Consider the following 11,016-nt stretch of genomic DNA (forward strand, 5'->3'; position numbering starts at 1 on the left):
CTCTTCATTGCTATTACTATGGGGAGGCCACCAGCACCTCCTTAGGGGATTTTTCTTCCTACCAAAAAGGGTATAAGCCACCTAAGAAATTAAAGTCTAGAATAATAAAGTCTAGAATAATTAGAAAGATACTTTAAAAATGGTAGAGACCCTGATAGGTCTAATCCACACAGGAGCTGGAGCTAGTCAACTAGAAAATGGCTCCCATGATTTATTTAAGGGGGTACATTAAAGGCAGGGATAAGATTTCAGGGGTGGAGTTTTGCTTCATGATGTCTTGCAGTTAGCAGGTTGATTGGCATCTTGGCAGGTCACATCCATTCCAGAGAGGCTGAGCAGAGAGTAGGTCACCCCATCTCCCATGCTATCTAGGGCCTGGCAGAGCTTGAATAGGGCTCCCAATGTGTCTGGGCAGTCAGCCAGAGGAAACATCCACTGGAAGTTCCCAGACACCAATTCTCCTATTCATTAGACTGTGATGTGTGATGTAGTCTACACACAGCCCACATATGGCTCTCTGCATATAACTTTGCCTTCTTTGTCCCCATGAGATCTAATTTCTATCCTTATACTCTTCTAGATAAACTTGAGAGCAATTTGGAAATAGAATCATTACAATTTATGTAGCCATAAATCTTTATTTAATTTTAAAAAATTTTTTAAATATATGACAGCAGAATGCATTACAATTCATATTACACATATACAGCACAATTGTTCCTATTTCTTATTGTATACATTCATGTCTTCATACATGTACTTTGGAAAATGATGTTCTCACATTCCACCATGCCTCCTCCCTTACCCTCCTACCCCTCTGCCCTATATAGAGTTTGTCTATTCCTTCCACACTCCCCATCCCTACCCCACTATGAATCAGCCTCCTTATATCAAAGAAAACAATAGACATTTGTTTTGGGGGGATAGGCTAACTTCACCTATCATTATCATCTTTAATTTGATCCATTTACCTGCAAATGCCATGATTTTATTCTCTTTTATTGCTGAGTAATATTCCAATGTGTATATATGCCACATATTTTTTATCCATTCATCTATGAAGGGCATTTAGGTTGGTTCCATAGTTTAGCTATCATGAATTGTGCTGCTATAAACATTGATGTGGCTGTGTCCCTGTAGTATGCTGTTTTTAAGTTCTTTGGGTATAGACCAAGGAGTGGGAAAGCTGGGTCAAATGGTTGTTCCATTCCCAGTTTTCCAAGGAATCTTCATACTGCTTTCCATATTGGCTGTACCAATTTGCAGTCCCACCAGTAATATATGAGTGTACCTTTTTCCCCACATTCTCGCCAGCACTTATTGTTGTTTGTCTTCATAATAGCTGCCATTCTGAAAGGAGTGACATGAAATCTTAGCTTTGATTTGCATTTCTCTAATTGCTAGTGATGATGAACATTTTTTCATATATTTATTGATTGATTGTATATCATCTTCTGGGAAGTGTCTGTTCAAGTCCTTGGCCCATTTATTGACTGCATTATTTGTTTTTTTGGTGCTTAGCTTTTTGAGTTCTTTGCATACCCTAGAGATTAGTGCTGTATCTGATGTGTGAAGGGTAAAAATTTGCTCTATTTTTACCTCCCATATGTGTCTTTTGCTGAGAAGAAACTTTTTAGTTTGAATCCATCCCATTTATTGATTCTTGATTTTAATTCTTGCACTAGAGGGGTCTTATTAAGGAAGTTGGGGCCTAATCTGACATGATGGAGATTGGGGCCTACTTTTACTTCTATTAGACACAGGGTCTCTGGTTTAACTCCTAGGTCTTTGATCCACTTGAGTTGAGTTTTGTGCATGGTGAGAGATAGGGGTTTAGTTTCATTTTATTGCATATGGATTTTAATTTTTCCCAGCACCATTTGTTGAAGAGGCTATCTTTTCTCCAATATATGTTTTTGGCACCTTTGTCTAATATAAGATAATTGTAATTTTGTAGGTTAGTCTCTGTGTCCTCTATTCTGTACTATTAGTCTACCAGTCTGTTTTGGTGCCAATACCATGCTGTTTTGTTACTATTGCTCTGTAGTATACTTTAAGTTCTGGTGAAGTGGTGACACCTGCTTCACTCTTCTTGCTAACGATTGCTTTAGCCACTCTGGGTCTTTTATTTTTCCAGATGAATTTCATGACTGATTTTTCTGTTTCTATGAGGAATTCCATTGGAATTTTGATTGGAATTGTATAAATCTGTATAGTGCTTTTGGTAGTATAGTCATTTTGATAATAGCAATTCTGCCTATCCAAGAGCAAAGGTAGACATTGCCGTCTTCTAAGGTCTTCTTTGATTTCTGCCTTTAGGGTTCTTTAGTTTTCATTGTATAGATCTTTTGCCTCTTTGATTCCCAAGTTTGTTTGTGTTTTGTTTGTTGTTGTTGTTGTTGTTTGTTTTGTTTTGTTTTTTGAGGCTATTGTAAATGGGATAGTTTTCTTCGTTTCCTTTTCAGAAAATTTCTCACTGATATACACAAATGCCTTTGATTTATGGGTGTTAATTTTATATCCTTCTATTTTGCTGAATTCATTTACTAGTTCTAGAAGTTTTCTCATGGAGCATTTTGGGTCTTCTAAGTATAGAATCATATCATCAGCAAATAGTTCTAATTTAAGTTCTTCTTTTCCTATGTGTATCTGTTTCATTTCTTTTGTCTAATTGCTCTGGCCAGTGTTTCAAGAGCTATGTTAAATTGAAGTGGGGAAAGAGTGCATCCCTGTCTTGTTCCAGTTTTTAGAGGGAATGCCTTCAATTTGTCTCCATTTTAAATTATGTTGGCCTGGGGCTTAGCACTGATAGCCTTTACAATGTTGAGATATGTTGCTATTTTCCTTAATATTTCTAGTATTTTGAGCATAAAGCGGTGCTATATCTTGTTGAATGCTTTTTCTGCATATATTGAGATGATCATATGATTTTTATTTTTAAATCTATTGATGTGATGAATTACATTTATTTATTTCTGTATGTTGAACCAAACTTGCATCACTGGGATGAATCCCATTTGATCATGGTGCACTATCTTTTTGATATGTTTTTGTATTTGATTTGCCAGAATTCTAATGAGAATTTTTGCATGATGTTCATTAGAGATATTGGTCTGAAGTTTTCTTTCTTTGATGTGTCTTTGCCTGGTTTTGGAATCAGGGAGATATTGGCCTCATAGAATGAGTTTGAAAGTTGCTCCCTCTTTTTTATTTCCTGAAATAAATTGAAGAGTATTGGTATAAATTCTTCTTTAAAAGTGTTGTAGAACTAGGCTGTGTGTCCATCTGGTCCTGGGCTTTTCTTGGTTGATGGACTTTCCATCACATCTTCCATTTCATCGCTTGATATTGGTCTGTTTAAATTGTGTATATCATCTTGATTCAATTTGGGCGAATCATATGACTTAAGAAATTTGTTGATGCCTTTGATATTTTCTATTTTATTCAGAGTACAAGTTTTCAAAATAATTTCTAATTATCTTCTGTATTTCTGTAGTGCCTGTTGTGATATTACCTTTCATCACATAAATTAATATTTGAGTTTTCTCTCTCCTTCTCTTCTTTAGCATAGCTAAAAGTCTGTCAATTTTATTTATTTTTTCAAAGAACCAACTTTTTGTTCTGTCAATTTTTTCAGTTGTTTCTTTTGTTTCAGTTTCATTGATTTTAGCTGTAATTTTAATTATTTCCTGTCTTTTACTGGTTTGGGTGTTGATTTATTCTTTTTCTAGGGCTATGAGATGTAATGTTAGATCATTTATTTATTAATTTTTTCTTCTTTTAAGGAAGGAAATTTATGTAATGAACTTTCCTCTTAGTACTGCTTTTATAATGTCTCAGAGTTTTTGAAATGTTGTGCCCATGTTCTCATTTGCCTCTAAGAATTTTTTAATCTCCTCTTTAATGTCTTTTGCAACCCATCATTTATTCAGTAGCATATTATTTAGTCTCCAGGTGTTGGGTAATTTTTATTTTTTATTTTGTCATTGATTTCTAATTTTATTCCATTATGATCTGATAGAATTCAGAGTAGTATCTCTACTTTTATGTCTTTGGTAAGAGTTGCTTTATAGCATATTATATGGTCTATTTTTGAGAAGGATCCGTGTGCTGCTGAGAAGAAAGTGTATTTGCTTGTTGAAGAATGAACTATTCTATATATATCAGTTAAATCTGTTATTGATTGTACTATTGAGATCTATAGTTTCTTTGTTCAACTTTTGTTTGAAAGATCTATCCAGTGGTGACAGAAATGTGTTAAAGTCACCCAAGATTATTATGTGTTCACCAGTTTGACTCTTGAACTTGAGAAAAATTTGTTTGATGAACATAGATGCTCCATTATTTGGGGCATATATATTTATAATTGTCATGTTTTGTTGGTGTATGGTTCCCTTGAGTACTATGAAATGTCCTTTATCCCTTTTGATTAACTTTAGCTTGAAGTTTATTTGATAAGAGGAGGAAACCCCTGCTTACTACCACAGTCCATGTAAGTGGTATGATTTTTCCCAACCTTTCACCTCAGTCTGTGGATGTCTTTTCCTATTAAATGAGTCTCCTTGAGGCAGCATATTGTTGGATCTTTTTTTTAAAATCCAATTTGCTAGCCTATGTCTTTTGATTGGTGAGTTTAAGCCATTAACATTCAGGGTTATTATTGAGATATGATTTGTATTCCCAGCCATTTTTGTTTATTTTCATTATTTAATTTGACTTGGTTTCTCCTTTGATTAGCTTTTTCTTTAGAGTAGTACCTCCCTCTATTGATTTTTATTTTTGATTTTTGTTTCCTCTTCATGGAATGTTTTGCCAAGGATGTTTTATAGTGCTAATTTTCTAGCTGTAAATTCTTTTAACTTTTGTTTATCATGGAAGGTTTTTATCTCATCATCAAATCTAAAGCTTAATTTTGCTGGATACAAGATTCTTGGTTGGCATCCATTTTCTTTCAGAGCTTGATATACGTTATTCTAGGATCTTCTAGCTTTCAGGGTCTGTGTTGAAAAATCTGCGTTATCCTAATTGGTTTTCCCCTATACATAATCTGATTCCTTTCTCTCGTGGCTTTTAAGATTCTCTCCTTATTCTGTATGTTGGGCATTTTTATTATGATGTGCCTTGGTGTGAATCTGTTGTGGTTTTGTACATTTGGCATCCTGAAGGATTCTTGAACTTGGTTTTCCAATTCACTCTTCATGTTTGGAAATTTTTCTGATTTATTTCATTGAATAGATTGTTCATTCCATTTGTAACTCTATGCCTTCCTCTATCCCAATCACTCTTAAATTTGGTCTTTTTATGCTATTCCCATAATCCTTGAATATTCTGCTCATTGTTTCTTATCATTTTCACTGTATGGTCTACATTTTTTTTTCAAGATTATATATTTTGTCTTCATTATTTGAGGTCTTGTCTTCTAAGTGGTCTACTCTGTCGGTGATGCTTTCAATTTAACTTTTTATCTGTTTTTTGGTTTCTTTCATTTCATGGATTTTTGTTTGTGATTATTATTATTTTAAAACCTCTATCTCCCTATTGAAGTAATATTTTGCTTCCTGTATTTGTTTATGTAGCTCTTTGTTGAAATGATCTTTTGCTGCCTGTATTTGCTCTCTTATATCATCCTTTAATTCACAGAACATTTTAATCATGTACATCCTGAACTCCTTCTCTGTAATTTCTTCCACTGTGCTAGCCATGGATTCTAATAATGCAGTATCTCGATTTATTTGGGGCACTTTCTTCCCTTGTCTTTTTATGTTGCTCATGTGTCTTCCCTTCTAGAGCTGAGGGTCTGAGGTGTTATTGTTATTGTTTTTACCCTATAAGCTTATAGTGCTCCTGTAGGGTTCCAATACCTCTTCTTTGTGGGGAAGGACAATGTTAACATATCTCGATATAAACAATATACCAGCTGTAAACAATTCATTGCTATTAAGACATTTACAGTTTGGTCACAATGTACAAAAATGTTGAATTCGATTATTATCTATAATATAATCAAGAAGTTTATAAAAGGATTTACAGTTTCTGGTAGTGTACAATGAACTGAGGGTAAGGCGTAGGATGATATGCTGAGGAGGCAGAATGTGAGGATATAGAGTTAATATATCTTAGGAAGTGTGAAAGAGAAATCTAATAAAGGGCTAGTAGTAAGAGAATAGATAGGAAACAATTTGGGGTAGACAAGTACGTGGGAAGACAGTAGAGTACATAAAACAAACACACATATGTATTCAGAAAAATAAAGGATGTTAAAATAGTAAAAATTGGAGGGGAAAAAAGGCATATACAATACACCAATAATATATTATTCAGATGTCCAAATCCTTAAAATCCTAATTAATGCAAAGTACTTGGTTTCACATATGTTGGGGATGTGAGGGTGGGAGGATAGAGGGCGAGAAGAAAAAAAAAAGTCTCAAAGGAACAAACCAGGATTGTTAATTGTTTTAGAGATCAATATCTTTTCTGCTTTCCTTCTCATCCAATAGGTGGGGTTGTCTGTTGTTAGCTGGTATCTCCACCCTCAGGATAGTGAAGGTAACTAGGGTGGGAAGACTGGTCCTGGTGCAGGGCACCTCAAATGAGGTGTGGCACCCACAATTCCTTGCAGGGAGACTGCATCTCAAGGGTCTCTTTTGGGGTCCACTCCTATGACTTGAGCACCCAGTCCTATCTCCCTATCTTACCTGAAGATTTCCCACTTCCTGGTCTCTGTGTTAATCTCTAAACTTTTTCACCTTCTCCCTCTTCCTTAGCAGTTCCCAATTAAGGGACCTCTTTCACAAGGGCTCCCATGGGTGGTGTCCTGGTCGCACTGTGCACAGTCCCACTGAGAGCTGTTTTGTGTTGGGCAGTTACTGTGTCAGGCTACCAGCTGCTAGGGAGAGGGAAGAGTTGGCAACTGGATACCTGGCCAGCTGGAGTTCCAATCTTGGAGCTTCCCCCACCAAATATGGCAAGGAAGGTGACCCAAGATGGAGGCAGGCTGCTTCCATCACCAGGGTGTTGGGTGGAGTGGGGGGAGCCAGCGATGGCGCTGTGCAATGTGTTCAGAGATGAGCTCTGTGGCTTTGGCTGTCTTCAGAGCCTGTAAAATGTCCCTAGATGCAGGCAGACTACTGGGTAGGAGACTATCGCAGTAGCTGCTGAGTTGCAAGAGAGGCCATTGGGAGACCCCCTCATTGGTAGATGGGAGTCCACAGGGGAGTGGCAGCCAGAGTTCTTGTGGGTAGGTAGCCACTGAGTGTCCTGTGTAGGAGCAGAGTGGCATATGGGAGTTCTGCAGCAGCACTGATGAGGTGATCATGCTAAGGCCATAGAGAGTGCTGAGTGTGCTAGTAGTCAGGGGTTGGGTATCAGGCATTGGAAGTCCTATCTAATGCTGAGGCCCCGAGCCCTGCACAAGGGCACCGCACTGGTGATTTCTGCATGAGAGCAGCTATGTAGGGTCCTCTATCACTCTCAGAGAAGCAGTATTCCCATGAGTTGAGACCCGGGTAATGGAGGAAAACAGAATGCTGCCTCCCTCTGGCCTATCATCTTGGATTCCCAACTAAGTACTATATCTTATACAGTTCACAAATATTTATCATATTGTTTTTTAATTTCCTTCTTGACTTCTCTGTAACTTTCAAAAAAGTGTGTTTGACGCTCTCTCTCTTCTCTTAATATCTGTAAATGTTCTTGTTTTTCTACCTTTTGCAATACCTATATGTTTGCTTTATTGCCTCTTTTCTGAATCTGCCCCCGAAAGGTGGGTTTTTCTCATGTCTTTAAACTTGAGCCAAAATCTTTGGATAGTACTTTAGTCTCCTTTACGTATAGACTTGTAAACAAAAATTCACTGAGGAAAGACCTTGTTACCCTTGAAGAGCTACATAACTGTAACTTACTTTCTAGGCACAGATTGAGATTTGACGATGAACACATAATCTCCCATATCTTTGATGCATCTCTGAATAGCTCCACACTGACACTTTTCATAGGCAATCTTTGTTCATTGAACAGCATTCCTCTCACTCATACCCAAGACTGAAACACAACCGTATGTACTATGATCTATACAGAGACCCTGTTCCTTGGATAACCCTCCTGACTCGTCAAAGCTGTTTCCACAATCTTACTAGATTGGTCTTCCCAGTCCCATGGTTCACTTTCTCTGCCATTTCCAGTGTTATTTTCTGGTTCTAACTTCATGCCCCAATTCAGTTGGATTATTATTACTTTAATTTTATTATCATTACTTTAATTTCCTGTATGAACTTCTTGTGGTAACTTAGCCCATTTAATACTCTTTGTACTGTGGAAGTACAGTGGACTCAGAGGTCACATTACCTTATTACTGAGTAGAACTCGGCTGAGAATATGTCTGGTCCTGGGCTTTTCTTTTTTGGCAGGTTTTGATGCCATCTTCAATTTCACTGCTTGAAATTGACCGGTTTAAATTTTTTATGTCCTCTTGGTTCAATTTGGGTAGGCCATATGTTTCTAATATTTGTCAATGTTTTCAAGGTTTCCTATTTTTTTAAGAGTATAAATTTTCAAAATATTTTCTGATTATCATCTGTATTTCAGTATGTCCATTGTGATATTTCCTTTTTCATTAAGAATTTTAGTAAATTGAGTTTTCTCTCTCTTTGTTAACTTGGTTAATGGGTTATCAATTTTATTTAGTTTTTCAAAGAACCAACATTTTTTTGTCAACATTTTGGATTGTTGCTTTTTTTTCAATTTCATTAATTTAGCTCTGATTTTAATTATCCTGTCTTCTGCTTTTAGTGTTGATTTGCTCTTTTTCTGGGGCTTTGAGATGTAATGTTAAATTATTTATTTAATGACTTTCTATTCTTTTAAGTAATGAGCTCAATGCAATGAACTTTCTTCTTAGCACTGCCTTCATAGAGTCCCAGAGATTTTGATATATTTTATCACTATACTGATATATATCTAAATACTTTTTTATTTCATCCCTGATTTCTTTTGCTATTCATTGGTCATTCAATAGTGTATTATTTAGTCTCCAGGTGTTAGGGTAACTTCTATTTTTTGTTTTATCATTGATTTCTAATTTTATTTTATTATGATCTAATAGATCGTCTCTATTTTGGGGGTTTTTTGTAATTGGTAAGAGTTGCTTTGTGCCCTAAGATATGGTATATTTTAGAGAATGATCTGTGTGTCGCTCAGAAGACAGTGTATTCAGTTATTCTTGGATGAAATAATTTGTATATGTCTGTTAAGTCTAAATTATTAATTGTATTTTTTAGTTATATTGCTTCTTTATTTAGTTTTTGATTGGAAGATCTACCCAATGGTGAGAAAGCCTGTGTTAAAGTCACATAGTATAATTGTGTTAGGGGTCTATGTGATTCTTGAAATTGGTAAGGTATTTTTGATGTATGTAGATGCTCCATTCATTGTAGCATAAATATTTGTGATTTATGTCTTCTATTTTCTTGGTGCTGGAGATTAAATTTAGAGGCACTTAACCACTGAGCCACATTCCTATCCCTTTTTTATATTCTATTTAGAGACAGGGTCTCATTGAGTTGCTTAGTAACTCCCTAAATTGCTGAGGCTGGTTTTACACTCTCAATTCTCCTGCCCCAGTCTCCTGAGCCACTGGGATTATAAATGTGCCCCACTATGCCTGGCCAGTCTGTCTTTTGATTGATGAGTTTAGGCCATTACATTCAAAGTTATTATTGAAATATGATTGTATTCCCTGTCATTTTGATTTATTTCAGGTTTTTAATTTGAATTAGCTTCTCCTTTGGTTGACTTTTCCTTTAGTGTTATTTTTATCTTTGATGGTAATATTTTGCTGAGAATGTTCTATAGTGCAGGCTTTCTAGTTGTGAATTCTTCTGAATTTTATTTATTATGGAAGATTATTATTTTATCTTTAAATCTGAAGCTTAATTTTGCCAGCTGTAGGATTCTTGGTTGTAATCCATTTTCTTTCAGAGCTTTGTATATATTATTCCCAAACCTCCTAGCACTAGGGGTCTTTGTTGGGAAATCAGCAGAGATCTGAATTGGTTTTCCTCTAAATGTAATTGAATAGTTTTCTCTGGCAGCCTTTAAAATTCTATCCTTATTCTGTATGTTAGGTATTTTCATAATAATGTGATTTAGTGTAGGTCTGTTTTAATTTTGTATATATGGTGTCCTGAAAGTCTCCTATATTTGATTTTCAATTTTATTATTTAGGTTTGGGAAATTTTCTGATATTATTTCATTGAAAAAAATGTGCAATCATTTTTTTTTTGGTATCTCAAGACATCATATATCTTGATAAATCTTATATTTGGTCTTTTCAGGTTATCCCATATTTCTTATTTTTTTATTTTTTTATTGGTTGTTCAAAACATTACAAAGCTCATGATTTATCATCTTTCATACATTTGACTCAATTGGGTTATGAACTCCCATTTTTACCCCAAATACAAATTGCAGAATCACATCGGTTACACACTCACATTTTTACATAATGGCATATTAGGGACTGTTGTATTCTGCTACCTTTCCTTTCCCCTACTATCCCTCCTCCCCTCCCCTCCCATCATCCCTCTCTACCTCATCTGCTGTTGTTCAATCCTCTCCCTTGTTTCCCCCCCCTTTCCCCTCACATCCTCTTCTATGTAATTTTGTGTAACATTGAGGGTCTCCTACCATTTCCATATGTTTTCCCTTCTCTTTCCCTTTCTGTCTCCCCACTCGTCTTTGTTTAATGTTAATCTTTTCCTCATGCTCTTCCTCCCTGTTCTGTTCTTAGTTGCTCTCATTATAGCAAAGAAGACATTTGGCACTTGTTTTTTAAGGATTGGCTAGCTTCGCTTAGCATAATCTGCTCTAATGCCATCCATTTCCCTGCAAATTCTATGATTTTGTCATTTTTTATTGCTGCGTAGTACTCCATTGTGTATAGATGCCACATTTTTTTTATCCATTCATCTATTGAAGGGCATCTAGGTTGGTTCCACAGTCTAGCTATTGTGAATTGTG

The sequence above is a fragment of the Marmota marmota genome, unplaced genomic scaffold (genome assembly GCF_001458135.2).
Source record: "Marmota marmota marmota unplaced genomic scaffold, marMar, whole genome shotgun sequence".
Lineage (NCBI taxonomy): Eukaryota > Metazoa > Chordata > Mammalia > Rodentia > Sciuridae > Marmota > Marmota marmota.